Source organism: Canis lupus, chromosome 30 (assembly GCF_048164855.1).
Source record: "Canis lupus baileyi chromosome 30, mCanLup2.hap1, whole genome shotgun sequence".
In the NCBI taxonomy this organism is placed as follows: domain Eukaryota; kingdom Metazoa; phylum Chordata; class Mammalia; order Carnivora; family Canidae; genus Canis; species Canis lupus.
The window spans coordinates 24,988,995-25,008,160 of record NC_132867.1 but is presented as its reverse complement, the minus strand read 5'-3'; the positions used below and the strand labels follow the sequence as shown (position 1 = coordinate 25,008,160).

The 19,166-nt window shown below is 38.6% G+C and overlaps 1 long non-coding RNA gene across 2 annotated transcripts in view; it reads left to right on the top strand.

Annotated features, from left to right (window-relative positions):
• The first annotated feature begins 476 nt into the window (after positions 1 to 476).
• The window catches only part of LOC140621303 (uncharacterized), a 43,196-nt gene continuing 24,506 nt past the window's right edge, over positions 477 to 19,166 (top strand). The window contains exons 1-3 of one of the 2 annotated variants that reach the window (XR_012021028.1): positions 477 to 692; positions 2,711 to 2,904; positions 11,054 to 11,286. This is a non-coding gene — a long non-coding RNA (uncharacterized lncRNA). Of the gene's footprint in view, positions 693 to 2,710; positions 2,905 to 11,053; positions 11,287 to 19,166 lie in introns of those variants that run through there. The other variant, XR_012021027.1, reaches the window with a different exon arrangement.

Genomic DNA, 19,166 nt, shown 5'->3' with positions numbered 1-19,166 from the left:
ATTATAAGATGATTAAACTTAAATTCAGAAACTGAAGGGATAATTTTTTTTAATGGAACACTTATTCTAAGTAAGACTATTAAAAGATTACATTGCGTAAACAGTCTGAAATTTCAAATATAAGTAATAACATAGATTGGAAGTTCTTCCAGTGGAGATTTTTAGACATCCTAATTTTCTGAAACTGGTATATATTATAGAAGTAATTAATTGCAGATTTCTAAAGTTTTAAAAAGAATCCATTTAATCTATCTCTTGTGTATTGTAATGTAGAATGTATTCATGTCCAGATTATTTCTTTAGGTGAACTGCTTGCCTTGAATGAAAGAATATAACCGAATAACTGCATTGACTGAAAAGGTTGAATATTTTTGGCATTTGAAATGACCTTTGGCTTTCTATAACATTTATGATTTTCTTTTTGGTTTTGCAGCAGTACTTGTGTAGTTTTTGTGTATCGCTCATATTAGCTTTCTGGAATTGAGAGATGAGGTAAAGCCTGGAAAACTCCCCCAACAAGGTCAGGTTCCTGTTGACTAATTCTGTGATCACCAAGAACAGTCCCTGAGTCCTTGAGGCCAAAGGCTGTGGCACAGACTCTGCTTGGAGCTGAGTGTGGTTTCTGAGAGGCTTCGGCTCTGTGGATGAGGAGAGGCTCCAGGAAGTCTTCAGTCACACATTCACAAACAAGTGTGAGTAGAGGGTCTGTGGGTGTGATGAATGCCTGAATGACTCATGGGGGAGGGGAGGGGAGGGGAGTGTTAACAGGACTCTCCATCTGATGCCATTTGTTGTAACTTTCCTACGATATGTTTGGAAAGCCCCCCTTACGGAGGAAAGATAGGTCGATGTTTGTCTCTTTCAAAAGTGTCTGGTAGAGACCAGCATTTTCATTTTCAGAAGCCCTGAGAATCCCTTAAAGGCTATTTAACCAGTCAATGTACTGGAGCCTGTTCCCTCACCCAAAATATTGTTTATTCTCCCTCTTGGAGACTTGCACTTCCTCCAACTGCAGCTTAAATCATGGGAGGTCCAAACTGGGGTTGGCTCCTTATTTCTTCTCTCAACTGTGTCCTAGCTACCCAAGGTTAACCTCTCCATCTGGGTTCTTTATTTTAGATTTTAAATATTATTTTAAAAAGTAAATGCAGGACTTGCTTCCCCCAACCCTCTGCCATGATAAAGGTAAAAACTTCTCCTTATAGGAATGCTGGCAAAGTCAAAAGAAAACAAAATTATTTATGGCTCCACTCAACCAAAGTAAACCATCACTAATTGTTACTGTTTATTTTTTAATCCAAATCCCTCAGCTAGTACTCTTTGCCCCATGTACAGCTGTCTTATACCTTTCAGTGTGAGGTTTCATCACATGTTTATAAATCTTTTAAGAGTTATATGCATGTCCACTTTAGATAATTTGGTAAATGAAAAAAAAGTATATAGAAGAAAAAATATCCATCACCAACATTAACATTTTAGCATATTTCTCTACCAATCACAGTTCACTGTCAGCGTGAAAGGTTTCCTTTGTAACCAAAAACTTCGTAAACATTACTTTCAAAGGCTGAATAAGAGAGGACATTTTAGGGATCTATCAAAACTTTTTAAAAACAATGTCTTGAGAATATTTCCAGTATATTCCTTGGTGAGGAAACAAAGCATATGGACCATCATGGAGGAGCCTGCATCCCAGAGTGACTTCCTATGCACAATCCTGCTTCTTCCCCCTTCCTTTCATAGACTTTTGTCCCTGATAAACATCTTGTACCCACCACATCTCCAGGTCTGCTTCTCAACATCCCTATCTATGACACTCGAAAGATACTAGGAAACTTTTGTCTCTTTTTGATCTTTTCCTCCAAAGTCCTGCAAATACAGATGGTTACTGAAAATGTACCAAGATTTATCAGAAGAAATGGTAACTTGTATTCTTTTAGTCTTTTTATGTACTTCTTACCAGCTTTGTTTTATCTGTGTCTTTACAGACATTTTTATTTATTTGTAGTTCACATTGAATATTTCAAAACACAAATATTTCAAAATGATGATTATTTTTCACCTAATAAAGAATATTGAGTACCTTACTGAAGGCAAGGCACATATTAGATGCATTTCTTGTTATTGCAAGAAATAAGACTAAATGAATAAATTCTATTTATGTTATAGCAGCATACAGATGAAAAACTCCTAACCCTTCTCTGGAGTATAAGTTTTAAATTCAGAATCCAGAGAAACTCATAATTGTATCATAGAGCACACCTGGAAAGGTTAGGCAAACAAAGATCCCAACTTCTACTAGCGTTTTGGGAGAATTGCAAATGTGCTGAATTTCAAACTTAGGATTTTTGAGTTAGAAAGCTTTGATTTAATGTTCCAAATAACCCTGCATTTGCCCTAGATTTATTAACAAAAATTTACATAAAGGAAAATTCTAGTAGTTTTTCTCTAGCCATGATCAATGCAGACAAAATCATTTGCTGTTTTGATGACACAGGAAAAATTACAAATTATGATTAATTGATTTAATTTTTTATGGGATTAATAAAGCATTCTGCTTAGTATTAATGTGTGATTAGAGATGTGGCTTATTTTTTAATATAGAAAAATCCCCAAGGGGGTGATTTTATATTGTATTTCTACTTTTCTCAGTTGAATATATTTTTATTTATTTATTTATTTATTTATTTATTTATTTATTTATTTATGATAGTCACAGAGAGAGAGAGAGAGGCAGAGACACAGGCAGAGGGAGAAGCAGGCTCCATGCACCAGGAGCCCGACGTGGGATTCGATCCCAGGACTCCAGGATCGCGCCCTGGGCCAAAGGCAGGCGCCAAACCGCTGCGCCACCCAGGGATCCCTGAATATATTTTTGAGACGTCTTTTTGTTGAAGTATCACAGAGGTAAAAATGTGCACAAATCCTAAGGATAGAGTTAGATGAATTTTCACAAAGGGAATACACTCAATGGCTTGATCCAGAATTAGAAACTTGGAGGATGCCTGGGTGGCTCAGTGGTTGGGCGTCTGCCTTTAGCTCAGAGTGTGATCCTGGATTCCCGGGATTGAGTCCCACATCGGGTTCCTTGTATGGGGCCTGCTTCTCCCTCTGCCTGTGTCTCTGCCTCTCTCTTTCTCTCTCTCTGTGTCTCTCATGCATAAATAAATCAAATCTTTGGAAAAAAAAAAAAGAATTAGAAACTTGGTTGCACCCCACAAGCTTCTTGTGCCTCTTCTCATTTTGTCCTCTCCTTTCTTCTTCCTCTTCTTTTCCTTCTCCTTCTTCCTCTCCATCATCATCCCCTCCTCTTCCTCCTCTTCCTCCTCCTCCTCCTTCTTTCTTCTTCTTTCTTCTTCTTCTTCTTCTTCTTCTTCTTCTTCTTCTTCTTCTTCTTCTTCTTCTTCTTCTTCTTCTTCTTCTTCTTCTTCTTCTTCTTCTTCTTCTTCTTCTCCTTCTTCTCCTTCTTCTTCTCTTTCTTTCTTTCTTTCTTTCTTTCTTTCTTTCTTTCTTTCTTCCTCTTCCTCTCTCCCTCCTTCTTCTCCTCCTTCATCTTCATCTTTGTCGTCTTTTATTATAATTACCTAGCGCTCATTATGACAGTGTACTCTTTAATTCCTATCCCCCATTTCACTCATCCCCCACCACTCCCCTCTAGAGATGTGAATTTTTATTTTCCTCTCCTTCCTTCCCTCTCACTCCCTACTTCCCTTCTGCCCTTCTTCTCTTTCTCCTTCCCTCTCTCCTTCCCTCTCTCTTTCTTCTCCCATTCTCTATTTTGTTCTACAGAATTTTAAAGAGAACTTTCAAAGTATAATATCAATATATGCAATGAAAGAGTTTTCATTAAATTGTTGAGGTATTACATATTGAATTACCATTTGATGCACCATTTCCCGGATTTAAAAGAGTATGTCCATTGTTTTAACCAGACTTAAATGAGTATGTTCATGTTTTTATATAAGTTTGTTTTCCATTAAATATATCCTTGTGTAATTATTGAATACTGTTTAAAAACTTATTCACAAGAGAGTATATGTAAAAATCAGCAACCTCTCATTCATGCTTATGAGCTTTCTGAGTCCTTATCATTGAACTAGAGGTGTGAGGAAATGGTGTATTGCCAAGATATAAGTTCTGGCAGTTTTAGATATTCTCTCTGAGGAGATGTGATGACTGAGTATTATTTCTCCCAGAACTGAGCTTCTTTTTTTCCAGGTGGGCACTTTGATGAATAACATGATCAACTATATACCCTCTATATTCTCTCCAATTTGATTCTGTTTACACCAGTGAGTAGAGATAAAGACATTAATGAAATGAAGCAATTTGGACTTCGACTAGTGAGCAACGTGAGGGAGAAATACATCGAATGGTTTCAGTTACAGCGTTGGTGTAAAACAGAGAGAGTTTTACAATGAGCAGCTGGAGGGCTTGATCTCAGAATCAATAGCTCTTGCTTAAGGGACACATAGTAGAGGGTCCCACAATTCTTTGCCTGTGAAACACCAATGTTTTTCAGGCAGCTTAAATCTTTGTAGAAAAGAGAAGATGGCAGTTTGCCAATATAGGAATTTGCATCAGGGCCAAAATAGTGTCCGGAGAACAATTTGGTCTCTTTTGTAGCAATCTGGGGCCATTTTTCAGTTTCAATGTCTGACATAAGGAATGGTGAGTTGTCACCTGCTTGTTTAGATTTGCATGGAACAGGGTCATGAATGGGCTTATGAATGTAAGTTAGAACTCCTCTGGTCTGAGAGGTCTGACAATTCAAGGACTTTATATTATTCATGGCCATTCTATCACCTTTGTTAATATGCATTGACACGACTGTGTAAAAGACTGTTTTAGGGTGTGGCAATTCTTACGTACTGCCATTGATTGAAATCGTCCTTTTGAAAATATGAAGCAAAAGGATCAAGAGCTCTAATATCCTCCTTTTGACTTCTTTTTTTTTTTTTTTCTTTTTTTTAAAGTAAACTCTTCCCTCAATGTGGGGTCTGAACTCATGATTCCAAGATCAAGAGTTGCATGCTCTACCAACTGAGCCAGCCAAATGCCCTGATAACTCCCATTGGGAGTTCTGGAATGTTAGTTATGGGTAGAGAAATATGAAAGATAGGACCCAAAGGTAGTTTTGAGGGAAGATCCTGGAGAAGCTTAATTCAAAGTTAGAGAGTTTTGATTTTATTTTTTGGCGGAGGGGCACCCATAAGAATAAGAAGGGGAGTGACTCTGTATCTAAGAATAAGAAAGGGAGTGACTCTGTATCTATGAAAGAGGACATTTAATCGGACAGAAGTCTACAGGACACAACGGAGACAGAAACTTAGGGAAGGGGCAGTCAAGGTGTTAGCCCAAAGTCCAACTTCCAGAAAACTGTTACCAGCCCTAGAAAAGGCTGGGCCTGAGAGAAATCATTAAACTCTGGAAGCAAATGACATTTACTCAGACCTGGAGGACATGCCCTTAAACTGCATCTTCAGTCCAACTAGAAGATACCAGGAACCATCTTGTACAAATGAGAACAAATCTGTTAGCATAGGACAAAGTACAGCCAAGGGAGACAGAACTGGCAGTGTAGGTACCTGGGCAGGGAAGTGTTGAGGGTCCCCACAAAAAAGCCACAGCCAGCCTCTTCTCAGAGCACTGAGACCCACTAGCAGACACCCCAGTGGTATCTCAGACCAGGATGTGATGCCATCCGGTATAGTCTGGCCACAACACCGGTCACAACTCCTCTTCCGACTGACTTGGTTTTGATTCCGTTTTTTAATCATTTTGACCTACCTGATCCTGTCATGGGTGTTCATGCGTGATCAAGCCACAGCTGCCTTTCTACCAGTGACAGATTGGCCCCATTGCTCCCTAACAGAGTCTCTCACTCTCATAGCTAAAGGAATCCAGGAGATATGGATATGCTATAAGTAAGTCAATGGCAGTGGGAAGGCAGAAATAGGTTTGCATTAGAGAGATCTGGAAGGTTGAATGGACAGAATTTGGTAATACATTGGGTACAGCCATTACAGAAGAGAGAAGAGGCACAGCTGAGCCTAAGTCATGGTGATCAAACTCTTTTGAGTTCTAACGCTCAGCATATTGTCCCCAGAGAAAAGATCTACGTATGAACCTTTTGTCTATAATATCAGGAGGCTAAGAGATGTTAGCTAAAGGTTCAGAGATCTTAGCCAAAGGATAAGAACCCCTTTTGTAGAGGAAAGTCCTGAAGGTAGGACTGGATGACTTAAAAGATTCTCTCTGCTTCCTTAATATTTGAGTAGTTATAGAACTTAAATACTGCTATACTGTTGGGGCCATTGATAGTTATAAGGAAGTCAGGAGGATGAGCTGCTGTTTGCTTATGCAAGACACTAGGGAGTATAAGGGGGCAATGCATTTTGTCTTAGACTTGATCAATCTTTTTTTTATTGTTTTTTTAAAGATTTTATTTATTTATTCATGAGAGACATGAGAGTCTCTCATGAATAAATAAATAATAATAATAATAAATAAAATAATAAATAAAAATAAATAAATAAAATAATAAGCAGAGAGGCAGGCAGAGACACAGGCAGAGGGGGAAGCAGGCTCCATGCAGGGAGCCGGACGTGGGACTCGATCCCGGGTCTCCAGGATCACGCCCTGGGCCAAAGGCAGATGCTCAACCGCAGAGCCACCCAGGTGTCTCAGACCTGATCAATCTTAAATGCTGGTAGGACATTCATAAGGGGATATTGAACAGATTATTAAAGACACACTTTGGTAAAGTGTTTAGTGCATTAGATTGGCACTGTCTAATATGGCAGCCATTTACCAAATGTGACCAGTAAGGACTTGAAAGAAGCATTTGCTAAGCTTCATTGAGATGTTCTGTAAGTGGAAAGTAAACATTCCTTTTGAAGACAGTCCACAAAACAAGACAAAAGAAGATGAATATCTCACTTTTAAAATATTGATTACACCTGATGTGATGAGCACGGGGTGTTATATGCAACTGATAAATCGTTGAACACTACAAAAAATAAAATACTGATTATATGTTGAAATCATAATATTTTGGATATCTTGGGTTCAGTAATATATATGTTATTATTTATTAGTTTCAGAGGTAGAATTTAGTGATTCATCAGTTGTATATAACACCTAGTGGTCATTACATCAAGTGCCCTCCTTAATGCCCATCACCCAATTATCCCCTCCTCTCATTTACCTCCTCTCCAGCAACCCTCAGTTTGTTTCCTAGAGTTCAGAGTCTCTTATGGTTTGCCTCCCTTTAAATTTTCATCTTATCTCTATAATATGTATTATGAAATACATACTCACTTCTTTTAAAATGTGTCTACTAGAAAATTTCACAGTACTTATGTGGCTGATATTTGTGGCTTGCATTATATTTCTATTGGACAGTGCTTTTCTAAATAATGCTTGTGGGTAGTTACTGGTGACAATGTGGGAAGGATGGAGGTCTCTGTGGGGAGGGTATAGAAAGGGAAGTGTGAAAGAATGAGGACATAATTGTGGAAAATGTCCACATTCATAGGCCTAAAAAGAGAAGGGGTCTGGGAAGGAGCTGGAGAATGAACAGAAAGGGTGAAGAAGGTGCTGTCACAGGAAGGAGAGGAAGAGGGAGCTCTAGGGAGAGGGTCTAGAGAATAGGATTGCCCTAATTTGGCAATAATTCTCCAGCTGCAATAATTCTATTGTTGTTGGAAAGCATATGGATGTTTTTACACCAGAAAGTGAAATAATAGAATATTAATTTTAGGAAGATGATTTTGGCAACAAAATAAAGCATTGAGTTAAGAGAAAAGTTGAAGTCCAGGTGGTCAGTTAGAAAGTTAGGTAATAAGAGCAACCCTGAAACCCTTAAGCATCTATAAAGCTGAACAGCAAAGAATCATTTTCACTTAGAAAGAACTTTCTATTTTATTTTCTTGCAGTGAAAAATGAGGTGAGTAAGATTTTGGTAATTTAAAGCATGTTTCTTCTGTTTATAGAATCCAGGAAAATGGGTTGCAATGAAAATCGATGCCATAGATGATTAAAGATAGTTTGTGTGAGAAAAATGTAAAGAAACTAAGGACACACAAAATATGGGATTTCTAAGAAACAATGCTTGTCTTTTTGTATAATTGTCCCACGTAGGAAAAAAGAGAAAGGAACATTATTCCCCATCCTTGAGAACATGACAGCAGAAAAGAATGGTTTCTAAAGAGATTTTCTGGAGACTCTGGCTCTGTAACTTATGACCATTTCAGATACTTGTGTTTACAAATTGAACCTACTGCATCCTAGGATGTCCATTAAGCAGACATTTTGGTACATGAAATGATTTATTGGGAGCTCCGTTAGGGCAAAGAATAGATGGAAGTCTATAAAAGTACAAAATTCAGGGTTATCAGGTAAAATGGGCTGAACATTCCTATTTCAACTTGCATTATAAAAGGAAAAAAGGAAAAAGTGATGGTAAAAGAAAATGAGTGGAAGTGGTCATATGAGGAAATGAAACAAAAGAGAAGTGGTGGATCCATTAAAGACATTTGGAAAATAGGTCAAATGGAGCATATGAATCAGACGCTGTGCTAGAGAGTTAGGATAAAAGCCGTATCTGTTGCAGATTATTACTCATAATAATAAATAGCAGTAGTTAACATTTATTAAGCATATATTATTTACCATCTAGTGTTTGTTATAAGTTTTCACCTACTTATTTATCACAATAACCTCACACTATGTATTATCTCAACGTCATAGATGAAGCACTATGAGATTAGGTAATTTGCCCAAGGTCACACATCTAGCTCACTATATCCCACTGCCTCCCGAAATGTCAGGAGGACATAAGTTGTATCAGGAAGCATTGCCAGGGTTATGCTACAGTAACAAATGGCTCCAAAAATCCTGGTGGTATCTAGCAATAAGGATTGTTTCTTTCTTTTTTAACTTCATTATGGGACACTTAGTCTACTTCATTTGTGGCTTTTGTCCCAAGAAGCAATCCCTCCCCAAGGTGCTGTTTCGAGGTCTTTAGGCAGAGGAAATATAAAGCAACGAAAGAAACAACCACGTGATGACTCTTACAGCTCCTCGTGGAAATGGAACATAGCACTTTTTCTCACATTTCTTTGGCTTTAGTAAGTCATGTGACGAGCCTGTCAATGGTGTGAGAAGTACAATACTTTGGAGTTAGAGGGCCTTTCGACTAAGAGGACCCACAAGGAGAGATTTTTGCCTTTTTGTTGTTGTTGTTGTTATATGAATTTTTAGCTTTGTAAGGATGCAAATAAAGGAATAGTTGATCTGACTTTGTTTCGCACCAAGGAGTTAATGTTATTACCCTGAAAATAATTCCTGGCTGTCAGTATTGAATGGGGAGTGACAGAGTACTGGAGAGTGATGCAAATGGAGGGCTATGAAATTGAGAGTAGCTACCTCTCATCAGGACCAGGAAGGGCAGTGAGGCTACAGCCTAAATCCCTGCTGAGCAAGGCACGTGGGAGGGAGACCGAATTTCAACAATATATAAATTCTCACATGACCAAAGGGAAGGACTGACTGGGTTAGGAGCTGGTAGGGAAGGTTAGGTCAAGCAAGGAGATGGCAATCTCAGGATTTGGTGAAGGCTGAAGGCTTAGTTCAAGGGGGAAGGGCATGCCTTGAGTTCCTTTGTCTGAAAACCTCTCCCCTTCATGAATTCCTGGGGAGTGTACTATTAATTAATGGAAATGTATGCAAAAGAGGAACATTTATAGGTAGTTTTATTTATTAAAATGTAGAGAGATAATGGGCCCAACCAAATCTATAAGAACCAAGCAATTAGAACGTGAACCCATGCAGACAGTTAGGTAGAGAGCAGACACATGAGAAAAGGGGAAGGACAATTTAATTCTTGAATTAATGTTAAATTCAGCCTGATTTTTTGGGCAAATTGCTCATTTTTATGCAAATAAATCTGTTTTAAAAGACTAAAAATATTTCCACAAAGATGTAAATTGTTCTTGATGAATACAATAAAAGCAAGTAATGATCACTTTTTAGAACTTAGAATAAATTCACATCAGGTGAGGGTATAACATTTAGAAATAAGACAATTTTCCTTTCCAATGTTAAAGAATTCTAAAGTCTACAGCAGTAAATTGGAACATTTGGGGAACGGAGACAGAAATAAGATTTAATGTCATCACTCATATATGCGAAAAGTTCTAATTTTTGTACATTCTTTATAGCATTTTCCCACATACATAAAAAAGCTGTGTAATTACAGATTCCATTTTCCACAAACAATTTTCCATGTTGAAGCACTGTCTTTATGATTATAATGGTTGCAAAATAGTCCACTGCATAGATTTAACATCATTCACTTAGTTTCTTTCAGTTTTCATCCTTATTAATAATACTGAGGGGATCCCTGGGTGGCTCTGTGGTTTAGCACCTGCCTTTGGCCTAGGGCATGATCCTGGAGTCCCGGGATCGAGTCCCATGTCGGGCTCCCTGCATGGAGCCTACTTCTTCTGCCTGTGTCTCTGCCTCTCTCTCGGTGTGTCTTTCATGAATAAATACATAACAATCTTAAAAAAAAATACTGCAAAATCTCAGGGTTATGAAATCCAGCCCCCAGTTGGGCTCTGTTCTCAGCGTGGAGTCTGCTTACATTTCTCTCTCTCCCACTCCATCTGCCCCTCCACCTGGCTCTGTCTGTCTCTGTCTCTCTCAAATAAATAGATCTTTAAAAAAATTAAAAGTACCACAGTAGATGGCTATGCAGAGTATATGTATTAAATTTCTTTTTGGTGGTTGTTGTGGAAACATTCCAAAACTGGGGTTACCGGGCTAGAGGTTATAAACACTTTATGTCTACGTGTAAATTGATTTAAAAAATTGCTACATCAATTTAACTAAAATGTGAATATAATTTACTACACCCTCTCTGTGTTCAGGAATTATATTGAAAGGCCATATAAATTGAAAAACCAATGGAAAAATATAATACTTCATGTTAATTTGTATGTTTGGATACTTGCGAGGCTGAATAGTATTTCCTGTGTTTATTTAACAGCCTGGATCATCATTCATCCATTCAACCCTCCTTTCACTCAGTCACCGCATGAGTCTTTTTTTGAGCACCCACAATATATGTGTCACAATGTATGTGCCAGGCACTGTCTTCGTTTCTGAGCACAGGACAATGGAGAAAACAGAAATCCCTGTCCTTATGGATTTTGTATTCTAAGATAAAGAAGACAATAAACGTAACAAGTATTAAAATTGTGTAGTATGTTGGGGGTCGTATGTGGCTCGGTGGTTGAGAGTCTGCCTTTGGCTCAGGTCCTGATCCTGGGGTCCTGGGATGGAGCCTGCTTCTCCCTATGCCTATGTCTCTGTGTCTCTCATGAATAAATAAAATCTTTAAAAAAAATTGGGTAGTATGTTGAATATTGTAACTACTAGAGAAAAAATAAAGCAGGATAGTAAGAATAAGAAATGTGTTGTGAAGAAGTTGCATTTGTAAGTAGGGGTAGCAGGGAGAAATAATGTTTGAACAAAGACTTGAAGGAGACTGGGGCAGGTCCCACGGAGGTATTTGGGGAAAATGTTGAACCGGAAGCCTGAGGTTGTCCTAATCTGGGAGGAGAGGCCTGTCTGACGTGTTGGAGAAGCAGGAGGGCCAGTTCCTCACGGGTGGGTGAGACCTTGGCTTTTACTCTCATGATGTTCGTTTGTTTGCCCAGTAGAAGGAGAACAAGGAGAGAAAATATAAAGAAACCCAGCGGAAGAAAAAGTTTCAAGAGAGAGGTTGCCAACAAAACCAAAATTAGCCAACATATCCAGGGAGAAGAAAATGGAACTAAGACAACCACGTTCAATAAAGATGAAGGTGGCCAGAGCTCAGTCACATGGTCACACTCCCCTAAAGAGAGGCGCTAAATGGAGTTTAGCGGGGACCCCGGAATGAAGAGAATACTAATTGCTTATAAAAAGCTTGCCAGCTTTGATACATGCAATGTGGAATCAACGGCGTCATTATCAACTGGGATGACTGGGAAACTATCCCAGGCCCTTCCCCAAAATGCAAGATCAAAATATCAAGGGATGGGTCCCCTGAATATGTTTTCTGGGTGACTGTGTTGGGCACCCAGATGATTTGGAAACCACTGAATGAGTAATCTATCCTTTGGAACTAAAAATATATCAAAAAACAGTTCTTAAAAAAAAAAAAAAAAAAAAGGAATAAAGTGGCTCTTGCTATAACACAGAACAACCACAAGGTGGCAGAAGAGCTCCATCCGTAAGCCCCTTGGCTGCTTGCTTACTTCACTTCTTTTTTCTCCAGCTCTAACCCCTCTTTTTTTTCTTTTGTAGTCTGTTGGCTTGAAATATACGGAAATTAAGTTCCTTTAAAGGATTGATGCTAATATCCTACATAGATCTCCATATTTAAAAAAATGTATCGAGAAAAGTACTAGAGTATTAAATTAAATTAGTGAACTGTTCAGAATGAATGCCATTTAATATAGCTTTTTGTTTTATGTTGAAGCAAAACATATTAACTGAATAAAACTGGATAATGGGAGGTCAAATAACCATAAGAAACTTTTTTTACTGCTTAGTAGGTAAGTTTTGAGGCACAGATTTTATAGACATTATTAATATGTATTATATATGCCAAATTTATTCTCAAGAAAAACCTAAATTTTTACTTTGTAAAGCTAAAACCTCTAATGGTATTTTTTTTTTTTAAATACTGAATTCCAACAAGAAATGTACTGGATTCTGAAGAGTCAAAGGCTACTGGATTCAAACAGTTACAGATCCTGTATGAATCCAGGTTCTATCTCTTTGGAGATTGACCTTGAGCAAATTTCTTAGCACTGCTCTGCTTCTGTTATAAAATGATGTAATAATGCCCAGACTATAAGGTTGCAGTGAAGAGTCGATGTCACAGGCAAGTGCATCCTATGACATTTATGCATCCCAAATTAGGAAAATAAATTAGAAAATTCCTTCCTCTTTCCAATTTTTCCAAACAGCATTGTTATTTGTGTCTTAAGGAGAGGGAGAAGGCTGAAACACACATAATCTAGTTCAGATGTTCACAAACATCATGCTGCTAAAAGATTTCAGAGGTGAAAACCTGTGTTCACTGTTCTGAAATATCGCTCTACTTCCTGTTAGAAAACACAATATCCTTTGAGATGCATTTTTTTTTTTTTTTTGGCTGTATGTGCTGTAATTATACGTTTGTTATATAAAGGATATAATGACTTATGCTCTACGGTGTTATTCAATATGTCATAGGAAAAGGAGAATGAAGAAGAATGTGTCTTATCAGCAGGCAAGGATTGTCCTCTTTATCCTTTATCCTCTTTATCCTTGCATGTAATTTACTAAAGAGCTGACAAAGTCACAGCACAGGTGACCTCTCACTGGATTATTCTGCAGACAGGGAAGAAACTGAAACTGAGCCCACTGAGCCTATGCTTTCCAACTTGGGTCCACGTAAGAAATTCGATGGGGTTATTCATATTCTTCATTTCCATGCTGTGAAAGAAAAGGGTTGCTTATAAGAAGAAGACGTTAAGGCCAGTGTTCTAGGCAAGGCTACCGGCAAAGATGCCATGAGGATGCTTGGCGACCCAATATGTAAACACTGAAATGGCTTCAGATCCATCTTTCATGTGGCTGTAGGGAAGGAGGTCATTGAAACACAGACAGAAGAACGGTCTGGAAAATAATGAGGCAGTGGGAAAATATAGGGAGTTTGTGTTGCGGAGGAAAGGGCTTTTTATGTGAAATACATCTAGCAATATATATATATTTTTAAAGATTTTACCTATTTATCTGAAAGAGAGAGACACACACACAGAGCATTCATGTGCATGAGGGGTGGGGGCAGGAGAGGAAGTCTCAAACCGATTCCCTGCTGAGCAGAGAGCCTGACTTGGGGCTCCATCCCAGAACCCTGAGACCATGACCTGAGCCAAAGGCAGGTGCTTAACCGATTGAGCCACACAAGTGTCCTTAGTAATATTTTGATATATATGATTTAATTGTAAGTAAATTTTGTAATAACCATCTTTAATTCTAAGGATTGAAAATGTTAAGAGGATTTTAAATTTATAGTTAATTTTGTTACAGTAGCTTGATGGACTTGGACATTATGTTTCTTAAGTCCATTTGGTGACCTTGAGGAGCAGAGGGGAATACTTTAGAAGAACTTGATTGGGAGTAGGGGAGACCCTGGATTTCAAGGAGCACCTCTTTATTCTTAACTATCAAATATTGCCTGTAGTGCCTGATGTCTACTTCTCAGCTAGTTAGCAATCCTAAATATGGAAATTGCCTTAGTAAAGTGTTCAGAGCATGTTCTAAATGTAATTGTGTAAAGAAGATTTTAAGATTCCCAAGGCAGAGGAGCCAATGTCTTGCTTCTTCAATTGGAAAGCCTGGAATAATCTTAGCCTCCACTGTGGAAATTCTTCTTGTTCTCAAGGTCTCTATAATGAGATATTTCCATCCTATTTTTCCAGACTATATGAGTTAAAACACTTTTTCCTTTCTCTGTGTCCACATATTCATTAGTTTATCAAGTGGTATCCAGAAACACAGCTGCTTCTTACAACTTCTGACATTGGCATATAGTTATTTGTCTGGCATTTTTCTCAACTGCTAATACCAAAGAAAATCCAGAATGGTTTCTCTCTCTCTCTCTCTGCTCTTTCTCTCTTTTTGTCTGTCTTTATTGTGGCAAAATAGCATGTAAAATTGATCATTTTCAACATTTAAGTATATGATTCATAACATTAAGTATATTTTTACATTTTTGTACAACCATCACCACTCTAGATTTTTTTGTGTGTGTGTGGATGTTTTACATATAAAATCATATCATCTGTAAATAGAGATAAATTTACTTCTTCATCTCCAATTTGGACGCCTTTTATTTCTTTTTCTTGCCTAATTGCTCTGGCCAGAACTTCCACTACTGTGTTGAATTGAAGCCAGAAACAAAAGAACAAATATTATAGGATTCCATTTATTTGAAGATATAGAATAGTCAAATTCACAGAGATAGAAAGTAGAAGAGTGTCTAGGGGCTCTGGGGAGGAAATAATGAGTTATTATTCAACAAGTATGGAGTATCTGTTGTAGATGATGAAAAGGTTTGGACATGGTATACAAGCTTTTTGCTCAGGCTTTACTTTTAGAGGAAAACAGTCAATATATGATGTCATTTTGTTATGATTATAGAACAGGAATCTGGGGACCAAGCGTTAGAACTAGGATTAGCTCTTTAACCATCACTCCCAATGACTCACTTGGGGAGCAGATTTGTCCTCACAATCTTAGGCTGTTCCAGAATAGGACCCAGTGAGCCTTCCACTGGATGAAGCTGTACTACTCCTAATCACTCTTTGATCCTCATATTGGGGGATCAGCAGGTAAAAACAAGAATTATTATACTGGTGGGGCACTTGAGTCTGATTAACCCAACGAAGCAGCACTGTTGCTATACAATGGGACCAGAGAGGAGTAGCTTTGGATTTTGGGAATTCACTGAGTTGCCGTCGATGCTTCCATGTCCAGTGACAGCTGTGAATAGGCCATTGAGTAATCTTGGCCAAGTCAAAAAAAAAACAAGATTCAGATTTCTAAAGGATATGGGTCTAGATTATCTGACCAGAAAAGCAACCAAGAGCTGCCAAAAGACTGCCCAAGATTGAGGGAACTTGAAAATTGTTGATATAGATTGATGGTGGATATATCAGTCCTAGCCTCAGGCCAACTGCAATACCCAGGATTGTTACGTCAATCCACTGTATTAGGTCTTCTTAGCTTGAAGGGTACTCAAACATTTTGGACGTTAAAGAAGGCACTCCAGGAACCATGTAATGCTAGAGGAGGGCTATATTGGACATAATACCATCTTTTAGTTCATCTACTTCTGTGACCTCTAGTTCTGTGCAGGACTTGACTAGACCTGCACAGATGCCACTCAACAGAATCTTCCCCTTGTGCTTTTGCTATGTTCCTCTAACTTCCTGCTAAGGGTTTCTCCAGTGCCTTGCCTTGAGATTGGGCTTTTTAGAGAACCTGCTTAGAGTCCTTAGAAGGTCCTGGGAGACAGAGCTTTAAGCATCAACTTGATAAAGTACTCTTTTATTAAATTTCCCTCATTCCTTGTTTTATTTCCCTCATCCTTCATTCCTACTCCCTAGGAGAATCACTTCCCAAACAAAGTACTGCACCCAAGACTTTGTCTCAGGATTTCTTTTCAGGGGAACCCAGGGTAAGACATAGTTGAAATGTCCTCTGAGCTAATAGATGGAGGAAAAACCCCACTGGAGATAGGATGGCAGAGGTAATATCCATCATGATGGGCTTACTCAATTAAGTGAGATATGAAAATTAAGAGGCTCTTCTCTTAAGTTTCAATGTTTCCCAACAAACTCCCATAACGCAGTTAATTTCCTTCATTTGGAAATTTCATCATTAGTCCAGGTATTGATTGAGTGGAATTAAGTATAATAATTATACTGAAGAAGTACAGGGTATATTTTGAGTTTATTAATTGGCATCCCAAGAATGAGAGGGTGTAGTTCTGCCTTCTAGAACTTCTTCCTGCTGGATCTCCCTGATAAGGAGAATGACAAACTCAAGGATTAATAGCCAAAGGAGAAGTAGAATACCATTTCATCAAGAGTGAAATGTTGATTTATTAAATCTCTCTGAATACAGGCTTATCAGTTAAGTCAAAGCAAGATTCCTTCTTTTCCCCTGAATTTAATATTGTTCAATTACATGCGGAGAGAATGAGTGAGTGAGTGTGAGTGGCAGGCCATGCCGGGGTCTGCTTACTGTGCAAATCTGGAAAGTAGGAGGAAAAGGCAGAGAGCTTTCACCAATACTCTTTAAGGACAGTTTAATATTTATGGTACCTAGTGCAATGTGCCTATGAACATCTCCATTTCTGACAATTAGCTACTTCTCTCTAGTGAAGAGTTAGTAAGTGTGGGTGGAGGAGCAGAAGTGGGGGGGGGGGACTGGAAGGGAGAGGACCAGAATCACACTCTCCACCCCAAGGCACAGTTGTGAGGGTGTATGGAGAGGAGGAGGAGGTGTTTTCCTTGCTTCAAATGTTAGCACTAGCTGCATTCCCCTTTGTGTTTGGGGGATTTTACCTCATTCCCCCAATGCTTGCTGTCCTGCTTAAGCTCTTCGTACCTGGTGTGTTAAGCAATTTTCTGAGTCTGGAAGATGTATGTAAGGCAGCTAATCAAATGTACAGTAAGGGATTCTCAGCTGAGGGCAGAGAAGCCTGTAGTTCACTTATATAAGGACTTTGCTGGACCATAATGAAACAAGGTAAACAAGATCCTCTGAGATTTACCTGAGACTGCAGAGCACATAATTCTTCACTTGAACCTGTTCCTATGTTAGTCACAGAAGTGATGAAGTTTACATGAACTATAAGAAAAAAATGAATCTAATCTGGCTTTTTTTTTTTTTTTTTTTTTTAGGAAGGAGGGCTATATCTATAGAATCTTTTAACTGTAGATTATTTAAAATTACTTAGAACAAATGCCATTATGTACTAAGTAAAATCTCAACTGTGTGCCACAACTCCTCTGTGAAAATGTCTGTTTCAGACCAAAGTTCAGAACATAGGTCCAGGGCAACTCAACCAAATAGGACTAAAGCATATCCAGATCAGCCCCTGATCCTCCAGAACTGTTTGCCTTGGCAGCTGTCTGATGGAATTGGCTAAATTAAAGCCAGGAGTCAGTGGTGACCATACGAAAAAGAGAATCTCCTGTGGTTAGTGACTGGCAATAAATAATAAGTTCACACCCACAGAGTGCCTTTGAGGTGAATATGGTGAGGGAAGTTTATTCAAATCAGATTATGCAGATTGACTCTGGAAATCTGAATTTGCCTTGGATGTGTCTCTCTTTCTCTTAAGGACTCTGCTAACCCTAGAGTCATATTGCAATGTAGAGAAATACTGCCATTTTGGAAGCAATTTGGGATTTGGAATTAGAAAAATGTTATGGTCTGAATGTCTCTGTCACCTCCAAAATTCTTGTGTTGAAATCCTAATGCCCAATGTGATGGAATTAGGAGGGGGTTTCTGGGAGGTGCTTAGGTTGTGAGAATGGATCCTCAGGGAGGAGATTAATGGCCTTATACAAGGGCCTCAGGGAGCTGGTTTGTCTCTTTCCCCATATGAGGATGCAGTGAGAAGGCACCAACCTTCCTAATCAGGAAGAAAATCCTTACCAGAAACCAACCATGTTCATGCCTTGATCTTGGGTGCCCACCCTTCAGAAATAAGGGAAGCAAATTTCTGTTGTTAATAAGCCACCCGGTCTGTAGTATTGTGTTATAGCAGCTCAGACGGACTAAGACAAAAAAATTGATATCCAGTCCCTGCTATGGGTTGGTCAACTGTGTAACTTTGGGGGACTGATATAACCATATTGTGCTTCTACTTCCTCATCTTTAAAATAAGGATTCTAACAATACCTGTGCTATAGTGTAGAATATTGAGTGATGTATTTGAAGTTATTTATAAACAGAAAGGGGCTGTCTACCTCCGAGTCCCAGACTTTCTTCTCTTTTTGGGAAAAGCTTGGGGATGTCCACAGCATGAAATGGATGCCACACATTGGAACATGTACCTCTTCTTATGCCCGTCCTTTTGTCTGCCTTATTCTTTGTCCTATTTGGAGGGCATGATGCCATCCAACTGTGTGTGGTTCTACACCTCAATAACAACTCCGCAGAAATTGAACTTAATGTATGCCGCAATACGTGTCTGAAAATAAATGAGCTGTGAGAAGGGAAATGCCAGTTCTGCTTCACTCCCAGTGAAATCAAGATGAGACAGCTGTGCCCATAAATGAAGCCATTTGAAGAGTTAACATGGAAGACAGCCCCGTGTAATTGTGAACTTCTGTGGAACTACTCACAGACCATGCTCTAGAAATTAATAAAAGTACCGAAGAAGATGGGAAGGGTATACAAAATGAGAGCCAAATGGATAAATTAGTTTTCCCGTCTGGTTCAGCAGCACTGAATCCAAAGACTGCCAGACTCTGCTGGTCTATGGCTTAAGTGGTATTTTGAATGATTTACACCAAGGCTATGTAGGAAATCAAAGCAAAGCA